General features: G+C 33.6%; 1 pseudogene across 1 annotated transcript in view; it reads right to left on the reverse strand.

Moving 5' to 3' along the window:
* Positions 1-16,343, reverse strand: part of LOC308506499 (heat shock cognate 71 kDa protein-like) — a 46,645-nt pseudogene extending 30,302 nt beyond the window's left edge. Inside the window, exon 1 of the transcript in view lies at positions 16,280-16,343. The product of the transcript in view is annotated as a heat shock cognate 71 kDa protein-like (transcript). The remainder of the gene's footprint in view (positions 1-16,279) is intronic.
* Positions 16,344-20,847: the final 4,504 nt, after the last annotated feature.

Raw genomic sequence — 20,847 nt, forward strand, 5'->3', positions numbered from 1 at the left:
GCCTAATCCAAGGTCATAATAAACTCCTGCATTTCCTTTGAAGAGTTTTATAACTTTTGCTCTTACATTTAGGTCTATGAACCATTTTGAATGAATTTATATTACGGTACAAGAAAGGAATTCAACTTCATTGTTTTGTATGTGGATGCCCAGTTGTCCTACCACCATTTGTTGAAAAGGCTATTTATTCTCCATTGATTTTTTCCAGACAATTTTTTTGAAAATCAATTGACCATAAGTGTGACAGTTTTTCTGGAATGTAAGTTCTAGTCAATTGAACCATATGTCTATCCTTATGACAATACAAAACTGTTTTGATCCCTGTAGATGTGTAGTAAATTTTGATACAGGGAAGTGAGTCCTCTAAATTTTTATTGTTTCAAGATTATTTTGGATTATCTGAGTCACTTGAATTTCCATATAAATTTTAGGATCAGCTTGTCAATTTCTGCAAAGAAGATAGTTGGGATTTACATAGGGATTGTAATGAATCTGTTTAGGGAGTATTGGCAACATAAGAGTATTATCTTACAATTCATGAATATGGGATATCTTTCCATTTATTTAAGTATTCTTTAATTTCAACATTATTTCATAATTTTTACAGTATATTTTTGAACTTCTTCTGTTAAATGTATTCCTAATAAAGTATTTTATTATCTTTGCAGATATTGTAAATTGAATTGTTTACTTAAGCTCATTTTTGGATTTTTCATTGCTGTTGTATGAAAATGTACTCTGTGAGGGAACAGGGGTAAAAGTTATAAGAGCCCAGTATTCTTGCCCGCCATATCTGGGTTATATCCTTCATACTATAAGTTGGGCCTTGGTAGAGGAAGAGAGACCAAATTTCTTGGTTGCACTCTCCTGGAATTAGCCTCTGCAACACAGAGCTGGAGGGTGCTAAGAAATGATGACAGCCTGCCTCTCCTCGATACCTTAGCCCTTGAATGAGAGCTGGAGTGAGAGGGATCACCAAATTCTTGGCAATACCTACCAGGAATGGACTTCTGTCATGCTGAGCTGAGGAATGGGAGGAAGAGAATGGGTCCTTTCTGAAATGCCACAAACTCTCATCTTTATTGAGTTTAGTAGCTTTTCTTTTACTTCTTTTTTTTTCAGATTTTTTTTTTATTTTGCAATTTTAGTTGACATTAAATATTATTTTATATTAGTTTCAGGTGTACAGCATAGTGGTTATTAGACATGTATATAATTTATGAAGTGATTCTCCTTCCTCATCAGTCTAGTACCCACCTGTCACTGTACAAATTATTGAAATATTATTGAACATATTCCCTATACTGTGCTATACATCACTGTGACTATTTTATAACTACCAACTTGTACTTTTTAATCTCTTCACCTTTTTCACTCAGCCTCCCCAAACCCCTCCCATCTGGTCTGGTAACCATCAGTTTATTCTCTGTATCTATGAGTCCTTTTCTGTTTTGTTTTGTTTTGTTTGTTTTATTCTTTAGATCCCAAATGTAAGTGATATAATTTCTCCCTCTTTGACTTATTTCACTTAGCATAATACCCTTTAGGTTCATTCATGTGGTAGGAAATGGTAAGATTTCATTCTTTTCATGGCTGATTAATATTCAATTGTATATATGTACCATATTGTCTTTATCTAATCGTCTATTGATAGGCATTTTGGTTGCTTGCATATCTTGGCTATTGTAAATAGCGCTACAGTCAACATAGGGGTGCATATATCTTTTCAAATTAGCATTTTGGATTTCTTCAGATAAATACCCAGAAGTTGAATTGCTGAGTCATAAGGTAGTTCTATTTTTAATTTTTTGAGGAACCTCTAAACTCTTTTCCAAGGGGCTGCACCAATTTGCAATCCCACCAACCATGCACAAGGGTTTCCTTTCCTCCACATACTCACCAACACTTGTTGTTTGTTGATTTATTAATGATAGCCATTCTGACAGGAGTGAGATGGTACCTCATTGTGGTTTTAATTTGCGCTTCTCTGATGATTAGTGATGTTGAGCATCTTTTCATATGCCTATGGCATCTGTATGTTCTCTTTGGAGAAATGTCTATTCAGGTCCTTGGCCCATCTCTTAATTGGATTGTTTTTGTTTGTTTGCTTGTTTGTTTTTTGGGGGTTGTATGACTTCTTTATAAATTTTGGATATCAAGCCCTTATCAGATGTATCATTGGTGAAAATCTTCTCCCATTCAGTATGTTGTCTTTTCGTTTTGTTGAAGGTTTCTTTTCTGTGCAAAAAGTTTTTATTGATGTTGTCCCATTTGCTTATTTTTGTTGTTATTGTTTCCCTTGCCTGAGGAGATATATCAGGAAAAATATTACTAAGAGAAACATCAGAGAGTTTATTGCTTATGTTCTCTTCCAGGAGTTTTATGGTTTCGGGTCTTAAATTTCAGTTTTTAACCCATTTGGAGTTTATTTTTGTATGTGGTATAAGAAGGGGATCTAGTTTCATTTTTTGCATGTATCTGTCCAGTTTTCCCAACAACATTTAATGAATAGACTCTCTTTACCCCATTGTATAGTCTGGCGTCTTTTGTCATAGATTAATTGATCATATAGACATGATTTTATTTGTTGGTGTGCTCTCTATTCTGTTCCATTGATCTATGTGTCTGTTTTTATGCCAATATTATGATGTTTTGATTACTATGGCCTTGTGATTTAGTTTGATATCAGATAGCACTTCCAGCTTTGTTCTTTCTCAGGATTGTTGTGGCTATGCGGGGTCATTTGTGGTTCCCATAAAAAGTTTATGACTATTTGTTTGAGTATAGTGAAAAATACCAGTGGTATTTTGATAGGGATTGCATTGAATCTATAGATTGTTTTGGGTAGTATGGACAATTTAACTATGTGAATTCTTCCTATCCATGAGAATGGTATTTGCTTCCATTTATTTGTATTTCTTTTTTCAATGTCTTATGTTTACCAAGGACAGGTCTATTACTTCCTTTGTTAAATTAACTCCTAGTTTGTTTGTTTGTTTGTTTGTTTGTTTGTTTGTTTTTGATGCAGTTGCAAATGGGAATGTTTTCTTAATTTCTCTTTCTGATAATTCATTTTTGGTGTATAGAAATGCAGTGATTTCTGAATATTAATTTTGTATTCTACTACTTTACTAAATTCATTTATAAGTTCTAATAGTTTTTGGTGGAATTTTGGGACTTCTATACATATAGTATTGTGTCATCTGCAAATGCTGACAGTTTTACTTGTTCCTTTCCCATTTGGATGCCTTTTATTTCTTTTTCTTGTCTGAATGCTGTGGCTAGAAATTCTAGTGCTATGTTGAATAAAAGTGGTGAAAGTGTACATCTTTGTCTTGTTCATGATCTTAAGAAGAATGTTTTTTGCTTTTCCCTGTTGAATATGATATTAGCTGTGGCTTTATTATATATGGCCTTTATTATGTTGAAGTACATTTCCTCTATTCCCACTTTGCTGAGAGTTTTTATCATAAATGTATGCTGGATTTTGTCAAACATTTTTTCTGCATACATTCACATGATCATATGATTTTTATCCTTTGTTTTGTTTATGTGGTAGATCACATTGATTGATTTGTGAATATTGAACCAACCTTGCATACTGGGAATAAAAATTCTACTTGATCACAGTGTATGATTATATGTTGAAGCACAAACCCCCCAGTATGATGAGTATTTGGAGATGGGGTTTGAGAAATAATCAGGGTTAGATGAGATCATGAGGGTGGGACCTCATGATTGAATTAGTGCCCATATAAGAAGAGACATCAGAAAGTGTATGGTCTCTCTCTCTCTCTCTCTCTCTCTCTCTCTCTCTCTCTCTCTCTCTCTCTCTCTCTTTCTGCCATGTGAGGGCACAGCAAAAAGGCAGCTATACAAAAGCCAGGAAGAGAGCTCTCACCAGAACCCAACCATGTTGGCACTCTGATCTCAGACTTCCAACCACCAGACTATGAGAACATAGGTTCTATTTTTTAAGTCATCCCATCTATGGTATTTTGTTATGGCATTCCAAACTCATCAGACACTTACACTTTTGCTTTTGGCCTTATTATATGATGTTGCTATCAGATATTACTCGCACATTGTTCACAACAAGTGTTCTATCATTGGTAATTCAGATTCCTACATGAATCCTGGCCTTGTATTTCAATGTTATAATTTATTCTGTTCATTCTCAAATGTCCAGTTCATAGTCCCATACCATTGAGATTGATTCTATAAAAGACTGACAGCTGTAGCCATATATTTTCTGAATGTAGGCCTTTAAAAAAAAAAAAATCCAGCTCTGGTGGTTAGCCTGGGTTAGCAATGTGTAATTCTTCCTTGTAGTTGAGTTTTTTGAGTGTCCTTAAAAAATTGCCTTCCAGTTAACATCAGTTAGGTCAATGAGATTCCATCAGAGAAGTTTTAATAATATTAAACTTCAAAATAAAATGGCTATGGTTTCAATCTCTTTCCTTTCAGAAGGTTATTTGTCCCAGTTCAAATATGTCCACGTTGTACCTATTGCTCAGTTCCACATTCCAAGAAGCTTTGAAAAAGATTCAAGGCCACAGATGCTTTACTTCACAATTCCCCAGACACAGAGGGGTCCTATTTGATTCACATTTATAATACATACGCAATTATGCAGAGAACATTCCAATGACTCTTCCCTGAACAAGCAAGTTCTCCTAACATGATTTGTCATGTCCATTAATACAGAAAACTGATTGTGTCATTTTATAAGATTTCCGAGATTTTTAAAAATTTTTGCTAAGGAATCTGATTATGTATTAAAGAACATTTTAACTGAAAGGTTAGTAAACCTAATAACTGATAAATCATCAAATTCATTCTAAAATATATTGCATTCGATCTTCGGTACATTTTAGTTATTATCTCTATTCTGCAAAATGAGCAATGCATTTTTCTTCTTGCCCTCATGGGTACACATGTATTTTACAAGGACACTGATGGTGTATTTTGCTATACAAATCACAAGATATAGTTTACACAAGAGCTCAGGTTTGTATACATTTCTCCCCAAGGGGTATTCACATTTGATAAATCACTGATTGAAATCTGAGGCAATTAAGTTGTGATGACCTTGGCATACTTGGGGATGTATTTTCCATTAAGACAATGTGAGTCCTTTATTACAGCCAACCTGAGTAGAAGAGAGCCAAGTTAAGTCCACATCACATTTAATTTCTTACCCCTCAAATACACACAATGTTTTAATTCACACAGATTAAATCTACCTGGCAGCCTCTTGCTTTATTAGGCCAAATTGAACCCCTTGCTTAGAATTTCCACTCTTTAATTGAAGTAATAGCCATTAATCACCCAAAAGCCAAAACAAGTATCTAACATTACATTGATTTTAACTTTTTATTTTGTCTTTTTGAAATCATGAATAGAATATTCTGCTATATTCTACACTGTTATAAAACAATACTTAAGATATTATGATTATAAAATATTCCAAGAATATCTAAGTTTTTGAAGAAAAATATGGCCATTCACTTTCACATTTTATTGCCATTCTCTCTTTTCTCCTCAGAGGTAAACTTTCTCACTAGCTATTATGTTTCCATGCATGCCTTTCCATTCATTTTTATACACAATTTACAGGATGGCAAATGGGATCATTCCTATTAACTTTTCTGTGGGGTAATCCCAGATCTATCACATAGTATTTAATCCTGACAATCTGGGATTTCTGGAAATTCTGTGCCCGTCTAATTCCCCTTAATAAATTATTTTTTTGCTTATACATTTGGAACGTATTCTGTTGTTAGCAAGAAGAACCCTGAATGACACAGGCATGTGTTGACTCTTTTCCTTAGAAGATAGCCATCGATCATAAACTCCTCAAATTCCTGATTATCATTAAATAAATTTGCCAAATGGTAACTTAACTGAGTATAGTACTTTTATGTCGCTGTCCTTTCAGCTCAGCACTGTGCAGATGCTATTCTGCTTTCTTTCTGATTCAAGGTTGCAGTTAAGTCTGATGGTAACATAATTATTTTTTCTTTTGTAGACATCTTGCTTTGTTTGCCTTAAAACTTATAAGATTTTTCCCCTTGATTCTTAGAGTTTGAAGGTTTTATCAGAAAATGACTAGTTTTGTGTGCCTTTTCTTATCATTATAGCTTTGAATTCTGTAGGAAGTCTTTCTTTAGTTCTTCAGTTCAGGAAAAATTTATTCTAATTGGTAAATTCTTCTCTATCATCAGTTTATATTTGATTTTATAAAACTATTTTTCATATAATTGCTCTTGACTATATTCTCCAATTCTCCTCTTTTCCTTCATGATTTTGTACTTTGCTCTTTGCTTTGAGCTATTTCTTGCATTTGATCTTTCAACCACTAATTTGGGTTTGAATATTCACTAGTGTTTTCATCAATAGAGATACTGGTTTGTTGTTGTTAGGAAAGCATTTGTTTAAGCTCTAGACTTTTTTTCTTATGCAAACTGTTATCTGTCTCCTCCTCCATTCCATTTGGCTGAGCATGTGTTGGGTTTGTTCTGACTGAGGTGTTTTCATTGGCTGATGGGCCCTTGAGACAGGATGCCAAAATTCCTTGTCATCAGTACAGCCAGTTGATCCTCCAACAAGTGTGTGCCATGCCATAGGTGGTGGATATGCATAGTGATGTACAAATAGGCAGGTGGCCATACCACCAATAAAGGATCTGGAGGAAGCTTCATTGCTTGCACTTGTCCAGTTTCAAGGGAACCAAGGATGTACTTCAGCCCTTCAGCTCCTACGTGGCCACCTGAGGGCCAAAGAGACCCAGCATACTTAAAAGGAGCTGGTGTAGACTTGCCTCCAGTAGTCCCTAGGCCTCTGTAGAGATCTCTGGCCCTCCCTGGGGCTCCTGTTCAGGATGTCCAGCTCTCGGGGGAGAAAAATCCTGTCCCACTTGCTTCCTGTTATCTGGAGAGGAAAACTCATTGTGTTTGGGATTTAAGTGAAGGGAGCTTCCTGCAGGTCACCAAATTTCCCAGAATTCTCCATAGATAACCTTAACAATCAATATTGTAGAATCTTTCCTATTTGTTATTTTAAAACTGTTTTTCTTCTTTTCTTAGATAACCTTATACAAAACATGAAATAGAGTATGGAATCAGCACCTGTCTTAATACCGATCTTTCAGCCACTCACCCCATTTGCCTCTAAATGTTCACTCCTCTTTTCCTAGGACTCCATCTTTCATACCTATAACATTTCCTCTCAACCGACAGATACATCAGTGGGAATCAGTGTTGACCTGGGGGAACAGTCCAGTGCTTCTCATTCGCCACATGGAAACCCACGCCCACACTGGCCTCGCTTTCAGCATCTAGCCTTTGAACTTTTTCTTTCTAGATTTCCAAAACCTGATTTTCACCTGCACCATTCACCAGTTAAGATAATATCATTTTAACATCTTACATTATCATAATACCAACACTCTCGATATAACTTGAAAGAACATCCTTTTGACTTGCTAGTTAACAGCTACTTGGAATCATTTCTGTCAGTTCTGAACATGATAATAAGGAAAGGATGAGTTTGAGATGTGTCTCTTTTATCTTGTTTTCCTTCTGATGATGCAATAACATCATCAGACAATAACAGATTATTTGAAAGCAGACTGCATCTTGCTCAGTACTCAGTACCCCCCAAGATTTTATGGCTCTCTTTAAGTTGAATTTTTAAAACAACAATGTAGTTAAAGATTCCACCAAATTGAATCAGAAGTAGTCAAATCAAAACACACAGAGAAGCTCATGGACTAGCTGGAGTCATGGTATTTTAGCAGCATTTAAAAATACCTATAAGTATATTAAATATTTTAATCTAATATTTTTAGTTTTTACATTGAACGCTTTAATCAATCCAGAATTTATTTTTGTAGTTTTATGACTAGTATGAGGGAGAGATCCAATTTCACACTTTTTTTATATAGGAAGACAATTAATCCCACAATTTATTTTTAAAAAATCTGTCCTTCTTCTGCTGATTTTTATAATATTTTGAAAGCACGGTTTCATATTTAGAATTATTTATTTTAATGTCAGTTCTTGTTAATTATTCCTAACATAGTGACCTTATAAGGTAAATATTAGACTAGGAATTTTAAATCTAAATGTTGACATCTAGATATTAAAACAAATGAGAAACATCAAATAAAAAAAAAAAGATCATTTTTCTGGACTTAGTTATTTTTGTTAAAGTAATCATTGTATTCACTTTAAATCAAACGTAATATTTCTTCAAGATGTGTTCAAGAGCTTGAGAATGATTTTGTACTTTGAGTATTGAGTCCAGTACCTGTCTCAACTTCTGCTGTATCACGGTTAAACCTTAGATGGAAGCGAAAATTTCTGTTCCTCTGTAATGCCGTATGGAAAACATGCAACTAGCCTCAGGAAGTTTCTGTCTGGAATGACTCTGCTTCACTAGGTAAAAATATTTCATACAGTACCAGGAAAATCTGAGAGATGGGGATAAGGGATAGTGGTGTAATATACACACACATGTTTAAAGTTGAAGAAATTGAACTTATAATTTTATACTTGCTTTTGCATTTGGAACAAAAGGTTTACTTTTACTCAGATCAGAAAAGTTGACGATCACAAATGTGAACATACCACCTTACTCATATACTGCGTTTTATTTTTAATTTTAAATATGGTTCTAGATCACCTTGTAGACTGGACATGGTACTTTTAGACAGTGTTCTGTCTGTTGCTAATTATAGCAAGGTATTGAGAAAAGCAGTCACATCTAATTAGATAAACTAAAAGTGAAAGGCAAACTATTTTGAGGTCTATATCTTTGCAATAATTAATAAATAATTTAAGTTCTGTATAACCAGGCCATTAGAGAAACATTTTAATATGTACGACTGATAAGTCACATATTTAAGGGAGGTAGGAAGCTGAATTTCTAATCAAGAATTTGCAAACGTCCATTAAGAAACTTCATTTACAAACTGGTGGGGAAATAATAACCAGATCTTACTTATTTCGAAATAAATGAAATTATGTAATTTTCTTAGAGTAGAAGTAAGAATGTCCTTGATATTTTGACTCAGGTAGTAGAGCATATTTAATTCTTATGTACCCCAATATAAGTGAGATTTGAACTTCTTGTATTTTTTTCCCTTTAGTTTGAGGCCCTAAAGATGAACAGAGATGGAACAGCTGCTTCTCCTTGTTGTAGCAGATAAAATTAAGTGCCTACAAGGAATTGGGCCCTCCCTGATTACATGGCAAATATATATTTCTCCAAGGAATCAGTCAATTGAGACCATTTTTCAGAAACATATGAATTTTAATAATCTCAGGTTTAAGCTGAATTAACCAACTAGGTGAAGACAGCTGTAGCCATTAACTACAATTGTCTAGAGTTCCCATCTGCCAGGTGGTTTAGAACAGGTCTCAAATAAAGGAAGAAATACATATCAAAAGTTCCATTTGATATGTAACTGTCCCCATGCCACATCTGTGAATACAAATGTATTATATTTTAAATGCATTGTGTTATAAATCTCAAAGCTCTAAGCTTTCCTTTGCAAGAATAAAAACAAAAATCCAATCTTTTCCTGGTATCTCCATCAATTATCTGTTAACTATCTAGGTATCTGGAGAAGTATGCATTTGTGGATAGGTAAGGATTGTTTGGTTACCATTTGATACTTTATGATGTTTGCAACATTTTAAACCCTTGGTCCTAGTGTTATTTACTCAATTATTTAATAATTATCGATTACCTATTGTGAACAAGATGTGAGCTAGATACTGGATATACTTAATAAACAAGATGGTGAAGGTGCTGGCCTTTCTAATGTCTTTCTAATATCGCTGCCTTCACTGTTTTTCTGGGTCACTCATACTGTTGGTCTTCTTCCCTCACTGTTTCTCCAGTCCTCGGGGCCCAACCTCCATGCTTCCCATCAGTGGCCTCCCTGTAGCTGCAAACCTCTTCTTGACTATTTATCTAGGTGTTCTTTCTCTTCTCAGGCCAACAGAAAACTTCTTATGCCTCCTGGGACAAGCTCTTTCAAAGGGACTCCCCACAACAGTGCTCTTGCACCCTTTGGGACACACTTCTTTCTTTTATGCTAATGATCCCTAACCTTGGCTCTGAATCAGAATCACTTAGTGAGATGTCTAAAAGATATTGATTTTCTGGTTCACTTCATGTTGACAGAATGAGAGTAATGAACAGCAAAACCCAACCATCTATTAGGTTGGTGCAAAAGTAATTGTGGTTTAAAAGGTTAAACATAATTGCAAAAATTGCAATTACTGTTGCACCAACCTAATATATTCTGTAAAATCTCCTCAAATGATTTTGATGGAGTGTGAAGCAAACTTTCACATGGTCCTATTAATTTCTTCAACCCTGAATCCTGTTGCTGTTTCACTCACAGTAACAAACTATTCCTGTGTTTATGGCTGGTTTGCTGTAAGGCCCCAATTTTCTTTTTCATCCTTCTGAGGCCATACAAGGATTCTCAGTCCATCAAGAGAGTCTGAATATTCCCAAACTCTAATTGTGGATAACTTCAGTTCACTTTCACAGGGTTCTATAGAATTCAAAGTTGTGGTTTAGAGTTTTATGTCCTGGGCTGGGACCAACATTCCACAATAGCTACAAGATTCTTTCAGTATTTACTAAACATAGAAAGGCTGGTGTGTGTGAAGAACAGAGAAACTCCACAGGGTGGTGGCGCCTAAAACTCAGGAAACTAAATGAATGTCACCTTCAACAAAGCCAAATACAGTTACTCATCAAATTTCTGTGGGAAAGAATATTATTAGAGATAAAGATAAATATTAGCACATTAACCTCACAAAAATATTTTCCATTTGGCTAACCTTCGTTTCTGGAAACATGAAATTCTCTTTGCAGAAGAGGAAAGGGTGATGGTGGTAAAGAGCACCAGCAGATATACAGCCACTTAGAGTCAAGTCCTGGCATTGATATATTCTATCAGGGTGGTCCTAACAGTGTTTACCTTCCAACGTCTAGTTTCCTCACCCGGGAGCAGAAATGCGAGCAGTACCTACATTATAGGGTCATTCTGAGTATTCGTTAAAACGATGTACCTTAAGCACTTAATATGGTACTTAGCACATTGTAAGGATTCAAGAGACAAATGACTATTCTTGGTATTATTATTATTGATATCATTATCATGAGCAAATATATGAAGCTGGAAGTTGTAGGTAGGACTTCTCCCTGAGTAAGTTCTACAACCAAAGTTATGATGGCATGGACCAATAACTGTTTTCTTTCAGTGGTCATTATGTAAGATTAATCATAACCATTTTTTTTTCTTCTCTTTTGGGGGTTGGAGGAGGAAGAGGAACATTCTCACAGTCTCTCAGATCATCATGAAGAGGCCTGTTCCTATCTAAAGTAAAAAAAAAAAAAAGTCACCTTCTTCTGGTTTAAATGTCAATCATGTTTATATTCACAAAATGTATGTGATAACACTACAGCTGACAGGCTAGTTCAGGTTCAACTGGAAAATCTCAACTGTTTACTGATTATTTTCTGGGATGCACATTCTAAAAAATTTATTGTAGGCAGATAAAATTATTTAACAAGTTCTGTTATCAAAAGGAACTTTCTAAATAAATCTTATACAAATCAATATAAGGGATAATAGTTAAAATAATGTAAATCCTGCTATGAAAGCACACAGTCATGATATAAAATATTTGATATTTTAACTCATAAATCAATTGCGAATAATTTCATAGAAATATAAATGTAAAGAATATCATCAATATAATGATCTGAATTCATTTATGAGGATCATAAAATAATTAGCTTATCTGACCATTACCTATATCTAATTCTAAAACAGTTTTGCAAGCTGTCATTGCTCATTGCTCAATATCTAATCAAAAATGGTCTTTATGGAACACACAGGCATTGAGCTGAAGGAATGTGTAATATAAGTTAATGGAATCTAGTATACGTGCCTTATTTTTTTACACCTTAAATCAATTTTTTTTCATAAAAATAGGAGTTTGTGATAAAATTCTGAGCATATTTACTATAAGTGGATATTTGTTTCTTTCAGAAAATCATGAATATGTATTAATATTACAAAGACAAATAATATAAAACTAGAATATTTTAGTTGTTTTAATAAAACTTTGTTTCATACTGTAATGCACAATGCTGGTTTTCAAAAGAAAATATGATATAAAGTATGTATTAACTGTTTCTAAATGATTATAATGAAAAAGTCTTAGACTCCCTCTGAGTGGTATATCCAGAATTTCCAAAATATAGGAAAATCCTAGGAGGTGCTTATCTGTTTGGAAGGAAAGACAAAGGCATGTCATGACAGGGTGGTAATATTAGCAACATCATTAGTGTGACATAGAGCTTTTCTATTTCCGATGGCTTGGGCAAACAGATGCTTATGTGGTGATGTTGGGGGAGGTGGCGGTGAGGAAACATCTCCCTTTATGCCACCATGGCTCCCTTTTCTGATCAACTATTGTAACAATAACGTTGGTCACATGTACTTCAACTGTAAGGGGCGGGGAAAATTAAGAAACTAAAATCTCTCACATCTCAAGTTACAAGCTCTGTACTCTTTAATAATCAAAACACAAGACATCAAATGCAAATCAAATGCAGTAATAAAACTTAACATATCTGATAATTAATTCTAACAATCTGAGATTATTTTACAGCGTGCTTTTGGTTCTATACTAGAACTATTGTACATTTTGTGATAGTTATGGCTTCCAAATACATTTCAGTGTGAGAAATAATAATTCTACTGTGAGATATAAAGAAAAGAACATGAAACAAAGACTTTTTAGTTAATGTACCCATGCAGATCAATCTCAGTGGTATGGTGATCATTAAAAAACATCATATATCATGAGAATTAATATTCTATTGAATGACAAGTTCCATTCTTCCCTTCTGACAGAGAAACCTTCTAAGGAATAAAAAGCACCCTGCCTTTAATTGTTTTGTTTATCTGCATTTTGAAGAGTTAATTTTTATCTGAGTAAAAAAGCTATATTAACAAAAAATTCTGTGCTGGCACTAAAATTCTTTCCTCAGAGTTTTCTTTCCTAAAAGCTTATTGAAGGAGACATTAGTTCCATTTCTCTAACATCTTAGCTCAAGACTTTAGGGATATAAACAATTATCCTCATCCGGCATAAAGCTGAATTTCCTGGCTTGAAAAGCAAATGTATACACAGTTTGATTCTACTTACACCATTCCATGCCATGAATTTCTAGGTTACTTGGACATATATATGCCACTCTCCCTTATTTTCCAGTGTGAAAATCTTATTGGCTGGCTGTCTTATAGTTTATCCCCAAAATAAAAGTCTGCATTACAAAGCAGGCATCTAATGAAACAGAAAATCAGGATGAATATATATGATTCTTCCTTTGTCCCATAAATCCCCAAAGACAATATAAATTTTAGAGAAAAAATATTATTAAAAAGGAAACCTGGCTTACAATCTCAGCCTAATGGGATATGCAGAAGACATGTGAATCATATTGCTCCAGAGTTAAGTCGATAAAATATTAGGTTGTCAGATGTTTATGGAAAACGTAAGTGCATCCTCATAGGGCAATGCACACACAAGCTTTCGTAGCTTCCACACTATACTTGAATGATGTTTCCTTTGCTTGCTGTATAATCATACCAAGTGGGCAACTATATAAATGGTGAAGTCTAAATTTTTGCATGGTAATTTCATTCAAAATATTTAGATGATGTTTTGTGAGTTGCTCTCTAGTGAGTGACTACAGTAAATGTGACTGACATTAGTAATGAGCTTTATCTGTATTGCTGCCATGTTGTGGTGCGTACCAGTTTTGTTTACCTGTGCTAATCCAAATAAAATGCACATTATTAACTGACCCTATGGTCTTCTTAACGATTTTTAACCTATGGCTCACTTTGTACTTTTGACATAGTAGAATAAAGATGAAGAGATTGGTTCTGGTACAGATCAGGTTCTCATTAGAGCGAATTGAGTTCTTTAATCAGCAACATATTTTTGTTAAAGAAATTAAAACCAATGTTTGGAGATTTCCTGCTTTTTTAATGGTTTGCTTTTCTCTTTTTAAAGTAGCCTTAAGCCAAAGTGAAGTTGAAGTTGGGTGGGGGGAGAAGGGAAAGGATAAGGGAAGTTATGCAATCCAGAAGTTTGTTGACAAAACTTTTTTGATGTCTTCCAGTTTATAATGGAAAGTGAAATTCCCAGAATAGTACAAAAAGCAAGTGAATCACATTACTCTTAGTCAAAAATTTAAATGCAAAACAGTTCTGAAAATGCTCATGTTTAAGTTCTGTGACTTTGTAGCAAATTCTTCCATCGTGAGCAGTTTATTCTGTGTGAAAAACAAATATCTGTATACGAGTACCTAATTCTGAAAGTACTAAATAGATATGGTACAGCTAATTTCCATAGTAAGAAAATTGATCTTTTGTGTATGCTTCTGTACTTGAAATAAATTGAGGTCGTCAGCCATAACCAGGACTACAGTTAAAATAGATAAAGTTTCTAATTCTTTTCTCTTCAAAATCTTGTTATCTATAGATAAATGATCCTCAAAAGAAATCTAAAAGTCTAAGACTAGCCTGGTTTTGTTTTTTACCCTGTGGAATGAGGGTATTTGTGGTAATTTACTCATTTCAGTTGCCCTTTATTTTTTAATCTGTTCTTTCATCTTATCGTTAAATATTTCCTCTGTTTTATTGCAATGCTGTTATTTTTCATTGTGTCAATGACAACAAGTCTTTTAAAATATTTTCTTATAAAAAAGTATTGTTTAATAGGATTTTATTAAAATTTAAAACTTTTGCTCTGCAAAAGATAATTGCAAAAGAATGTGGAGACAAGCTACAGACTGGGAGAAAACTATTTCCAAAAAAAAAAAAAATAATAATAATACATCTGATAAAAGATTGTTATCCAGAATACATAAAACATTTTAAAATTAAACAATAAGAAAATAAGCAATCCAATTTAAAATACGGATCAAAGATTTGAACGGACACGCCATTAAAGAAGATATACAGATGGCAAAAAGTGTATAAAAAGATGAACCACATTATATGTCATCAAGGAAATGTAAATTAAAGCAACACTTAAGTATCATTACACACCTATTAGAATGGCCAGAATCCAGAACACTGGCAACAGCAAATGCTGAAGAGGATGTGGAGCAACCAGAACCCTCATCATTGCTGGTGAGAATGCAAAATGGTACAGCCTCTTTGGAAGACAATTTGGTGGTTTCTTATAAAACTAACCATAGTCTTTCCATATGACCCAGCATTGCAGTCTTTGATATTTATCCAAATGAACTGTGGATATTTGTCCACATATTTTGCATATGTGGGGAAACAAGGAATATAGGACATCTCTGTACTTTCCACTCAGTTTTGCTGTGAACCTAAAATTGCTCTAAAATATAAAGCTTATCCATTAAAAAGCATACTCTAAAATATGTTTTTCTTCCAATTTTTAGGTGATGTACCTTTTCCATTATATTTCAATACTTTAATGTACATTTTCCCCTCTTTCTCTTTCTCAACATTGTATTGAGAGAGATTTATCTGTAGTTTTTTTCACTGTTTGTTTAGAAGTTCATAGATTTTCACTTTCAGACCTTTACTTTACAAGTTACTGTTCTGCATAGGAGTACCTCCATCTTTGAGGGCAATTTGACATTCATTTAGGGCACATCTGCTCAAGATTGTTCTGCCCTCTTTTTGGTCATGCTAGATAGCCACCTAAACAATCTTTTTGTTGTTTGTTGTTGTTTGGTCTTCTTTCTTTTTCTTTTTTTCCAGAACACTCCAGACAACCTTCCCCTACTGAAAACATCCATTACTTCTAGAAATCTACTTCAATGGCCTGTGAATTTACTTTCCATTGGTTAAAATTTGTAGAGTATATACCTTCATCCATTCCTTTATTTTTTCTTTTTGGATCCTTAAGATTTGTATTGTTTAAATAAATTTGAAACACTGTTAGAATGAGATATAAAACTCTAGTGGTTGCGGGCAACAACTTACAAGTTTTCTTTCTGGTCAACTCAGTTCCTGCACTCTGGATTTACATACAGATAGTTGATATACTTTAAATCCATTCCTCACTGTTTTTGTTGACATTTTTCCTTCGTTGTGGATCAAAAGTGTGTGAATGCATACTGAACCCAGTTTATCTGCTACCCTAGATCTTTCCAAGCATGTCTCCCCAGCGTCTTGGTCACTTGCCTTGCTCCTTGGCCAGAGTGTCTCTGGTAGAAGATCCCTGCTGCTCCCAGAGTGGTAAAGCCATGTAGCGACCACTGGTAACACTATTAGACTGAAGGACCCTTTGTTTGTTCCAATGCAACTGTTAAGAAGAGATACTTGTGCCTGCGCAATGGCTGGATCATGCCCAAGGAAGCCTGGATTTCTCTGGGGACTTCCTAGAGACTCAGCCAGGTTAAACAAAACAGGCATACGGGGCACCAATGTTTCTGAGAAGAAGTTTTTTGACCAAGGACACAGAAAAGGCAGGGATGATTCAGCAAAGAAATGGCTCCTTGTCCTCTGGCTGGTTGATTTCCATGTTCCTCTCTAGATAGATCCCACGTATCTGAACAACAAAATGTTTTTTAAGGCAAAGCTGTGGCCAGCTGTGGAATGTACCACCTTGTGTTTGCTTTCCCATCTTCCTTGCTTCACTTTCATTTGTCCTTGACTCTTGGTCCCTGGGATTGTAATCCCCAAAGCAATATTAACTTGTTAATTTTTTCCTCAGGCTCTGTTTTCTAAGGAATCTGTGTGTGTGTGTGTGTGTGTTTATGTTCCAAAAATGTCTTTCTCACTCATTGTTTTTTTCAACATGCAGTCAGAATAATTCCTTGTGTGAGTTTTATCATGTATGTTCTTTTAGCATTAGCATATAGTGCTACTACAAATAGCATTTCCTATAATTTTCATATATGCTTCAATGGAATATTTCTAAATGATAGCTATGGGACCCCTAATCCTCCATTATTTTGTCCTGGGGCATAAACATTTTATTTCATCACTTATGCATTAAACACATTGCTGTCTCTCTGATCAAGCAGTTTGGTTAGGAAAATTGGAAAGAAAAACAAAAGAGGCAATAAGTACAATCAAAAATGTGGGGAATTTTTCTGCTTGTTTATTTATTTTTATTTTCTTTATTTCAACAGAATGTTGACTCTGCTTTAACCATTAAAATAGAACTCCTTATGTGAACTTGTTTCTGTTCTTATTCCTATACAAGTTTTTTTTTTTTTTTTTTACGTTTGAAAGTCATTTACAACCTAATTTGGAACAGAAAGTAAAGCAAAAAATATCAGTCTTTTGTTGTCAGATAATAATGTAAAATTGAGTAATTGAATGTAAATTTCAAATGTAAATTGAAATTTCTCCCTACCAACTAAATAAGCATGGAACAATATTTCTCATGCTAATTGCAAAGATTATGCCAATTGGCTTGTTGCAAGGAATTACAATGACAATGATAAGGCTCACTTAAATATATCTATCACCTTTTCTTCTTGAGCACAATGATAATCCACATTTTCCCCCATTCATTTATGTAGGCATATATGTTTCAGTTTTGGACAAAGGAATCTGGTTAGAGGTGGCATGTGTGTCATTTATGGCCTAAAATGTTCCCTGTGGACCTCGATGCTTTTCCTCGATGCTTCACCTGCCAGTCATCAAGACTCAGAGGACCCAGTAGAGAACCCTGTACCTTTAAGTCATGGTGAGCTAGTAGATGGAAAGCACTGAGAGCTCAGAAGGATTGTGTGGAGCAGATTCCCCATTCTACCTACCCACCAACCATATTGGGATATGTGGTTAATAAGAAATGTCCTTTTGTTTTGTTAAGACATTAGAATTTTGGAGTTAACTACCATAGTAAGATGCCCTAACACTTTTCTTCAGAAAGCAATAATCATATTATAGCATAAGGAATATTTCAAAATTAAATAAAAGTAAATTTAGTATTGACATCATAATGAACACTATTAATATAATTACATGAATTATAGGAAATATTATAATTAGAAATCTTACTTATGAACTTGTCTTGAATATTTAGTAAATCTAATGAAGATGCAATTTTTATGTTTCATGTATATATAATAAACTTATAGATACCTTGTTGGTAATATAAACTTGAAATATTGTTACTCACAAACCAAACCACACATCTTAGAAAGTATAAAGCTATTATCAAGAAAGCTTGTAGAAATCTTTGACATCTATTTTTATTATATATTCATGAAGTCTTCTTTATTCTTAGAATTTGAGTAAATGGTACTATCTAGCTATGGAATGAACAAACAAATACAAAAAAATAATTTTCATGAATTAAAATATAATGTTATCTGTATATAACTAGGAACATAGCAAGTCTTCCACATTCTCTGTGCTCACTCAAATCAGCCTCCACCCAATCCACATCAGTTGCTCCTGACTTCTGCTAAAACATTATACAGAGAGACACAGTGCAGAGAAATACAATATAGCATAAATAAAGAAAACCATTGAGGAAGCAAATCTCATAATCAAGGGTTACCAAAGAGCAAATGGAAGAACCTATCTCTGAGGTAGTAAATAGACTAAGGAACATACCTCTAGAACAACTTTTTAATCTTCTGAAAGATGTTAACAGAATGATATAGACACAAAAAATAATTGCAAAAATTAGAATTTTGATGACTTAAATTAAAATCTTAGCAAACAAAAGTAACATTATGTTCAGAGATAAAAAGCTAAGCAGTGTGCTGTAAATTTAAGCAAAGGCATTCTTCCAGACAGCAAAACAAAAGTTTGGGAAAATAAGACATTGAATATAAACCTAGTAGTCCCAACACCTAATTAGATCTTGAGATTGTAAAAATGGAAAAGGCATTGAAAATTTTCACAATGATTTGAAGAACAAAATAATAGAATTATATAAGAAATACTGATCAGCATATATAATATGTGCCATAAATAACACAATTTAATTTCAACAAAATAATTTTAGGGAAAAAATGTGCTCAATAGACTTGTAGTGAAATTGATTTTGTAAGGAAAACATTATGTTGTTTATATATTCATAATAGTTCTAACTAAAGTTGAATTAAAAAAAAAATCACAAATACTGCGTAACAGGACTAGCCTATTAATCTTAATAATCTAAGACCACAGAGCTAAAAAAAGTGTTGGTATTAGAAAATATTGGTAGATAGCTACCTTATACTAGTATAGCTAGCTTATACTTTAATTATAAAATATAAAAGTAATACTGCCAATTGAATATCTAATTAACTATTTTCCCATGATACTATTTTTAAGAAAATAACCAGTGAAATATAGAAATTTGAATCTATTCTGATATTTTATTGCCATGTTTTGATATCAGGAGTCTCTTTGGTGCTCACCCTTTATACAAATATGTGACAGAACACAATTTGGGAGGATAGAAAGTACTGTGAATTCACGTAAAACAATGTCAAGTACAGAAAAATTATATGTCAACATATAAGATTGAATGGTGAAGAAGAGAGCAGATGAAAGTAAAAACATACTTTATTCCTTATTCAGTGGAAGGATAATAGATAGTGATAATTCTATAATTTGTTACAAAAGTAGGTTTAAATAGGTGTAATAAAAATACAAGAGGAACTATTAGGATAGAAGCAGAGGCATAACTTTAAAGCAGTAGAATAAAATGAATGATACAAAAAAATGTCATCACAATCACAAAGGGTAAGAAGGGTAGGAAACTTGAAATAAATAACTAGAAAAGAAAATAATATAGAAACTATAGGGTCACACAAAGCAGTAATTATAATTATTTAAATAAAAATTTACTTTATATTTATCTATTAAAAGATTAGAGTTGAGAATAAGCTAAAAACAATGTGCTGTTTGTAGAGATAAGCTTGCAACAAAAAAGAAAATAAAGACGCTATAAACATAATTGTATTGGCCAGGGTCCTCCAGAGAAACAGAGTCAACTGGCTGTACCAGACATCAAAACACAAAGCAAAGAGAATTTAAAAGCACAGCTGTAGTACCAAAACAGAAGAATATACCAATGGAACATAGATGGTGTAGGTGTACTTCAAAGAAATGTTGAAAGGATGAACTAGTTAATAAATCATCTCCACAAAACTGGAAGTTCACTTAAAAAATTAATCCCTGTTTCACACAACTGGATAAAGTCTAAGTAAATTGTTAAGTATATTGCTTTCAGAAAATATGGAGTATATTCATACCTTTGGTATTTGGGGAGGCTTCTTAAACAAGACAGAAAAGCAAAGCAATAAATTTAAATCTGTATACATCTCAATGTGAAATATCTTTCTGGCAACAGACAACACAAACAAAGCTAAAAGGCTGGAAAAATATTTACTATACATCAGCAAAGAATTTGTATTTAAACTATATGAAGATTTATGAATGAAAATCAACAGGAAAATGACAAAAATCTAGGAGAAATGTAATTCTATAGGAAAAAAGATGCAATCAACAAATGGAAGAGGTTCAATCTCACTAGTCAATAGGAAAATGCAAATTAAAGCAAAAGAAAATATGATTTTTTATCCATCTAACTTCTACATAGATAAAAAATATATTGGAGAGACGTGTGGAAATATATAATACATTATTTATAAGGATTCAATATAGTACAGACACTGAGAATCATTGTGGCAGCAAAAATTTAAATTTTATTCAAATCATCAAGTTCTCAAGACCTAACAAGAGAAACATTTACATCTGCACACAAGGAAATACTCAAATAACATTCATTGATTTCA

The sequence above is a fragment of the Rhinolophus hipposideros genome, assembly GCF_964194185.1.
Source record: "Rhinolophus hipposideros genome assembly, chromosome: 2".
Classification (NCBI taxonomy): Eukaryota; Metazoa; Chordata; class Mammalia; order Chiroptera; family Rhinolophidae; genus Rhinolophus; species Rhinolophus hipposideros.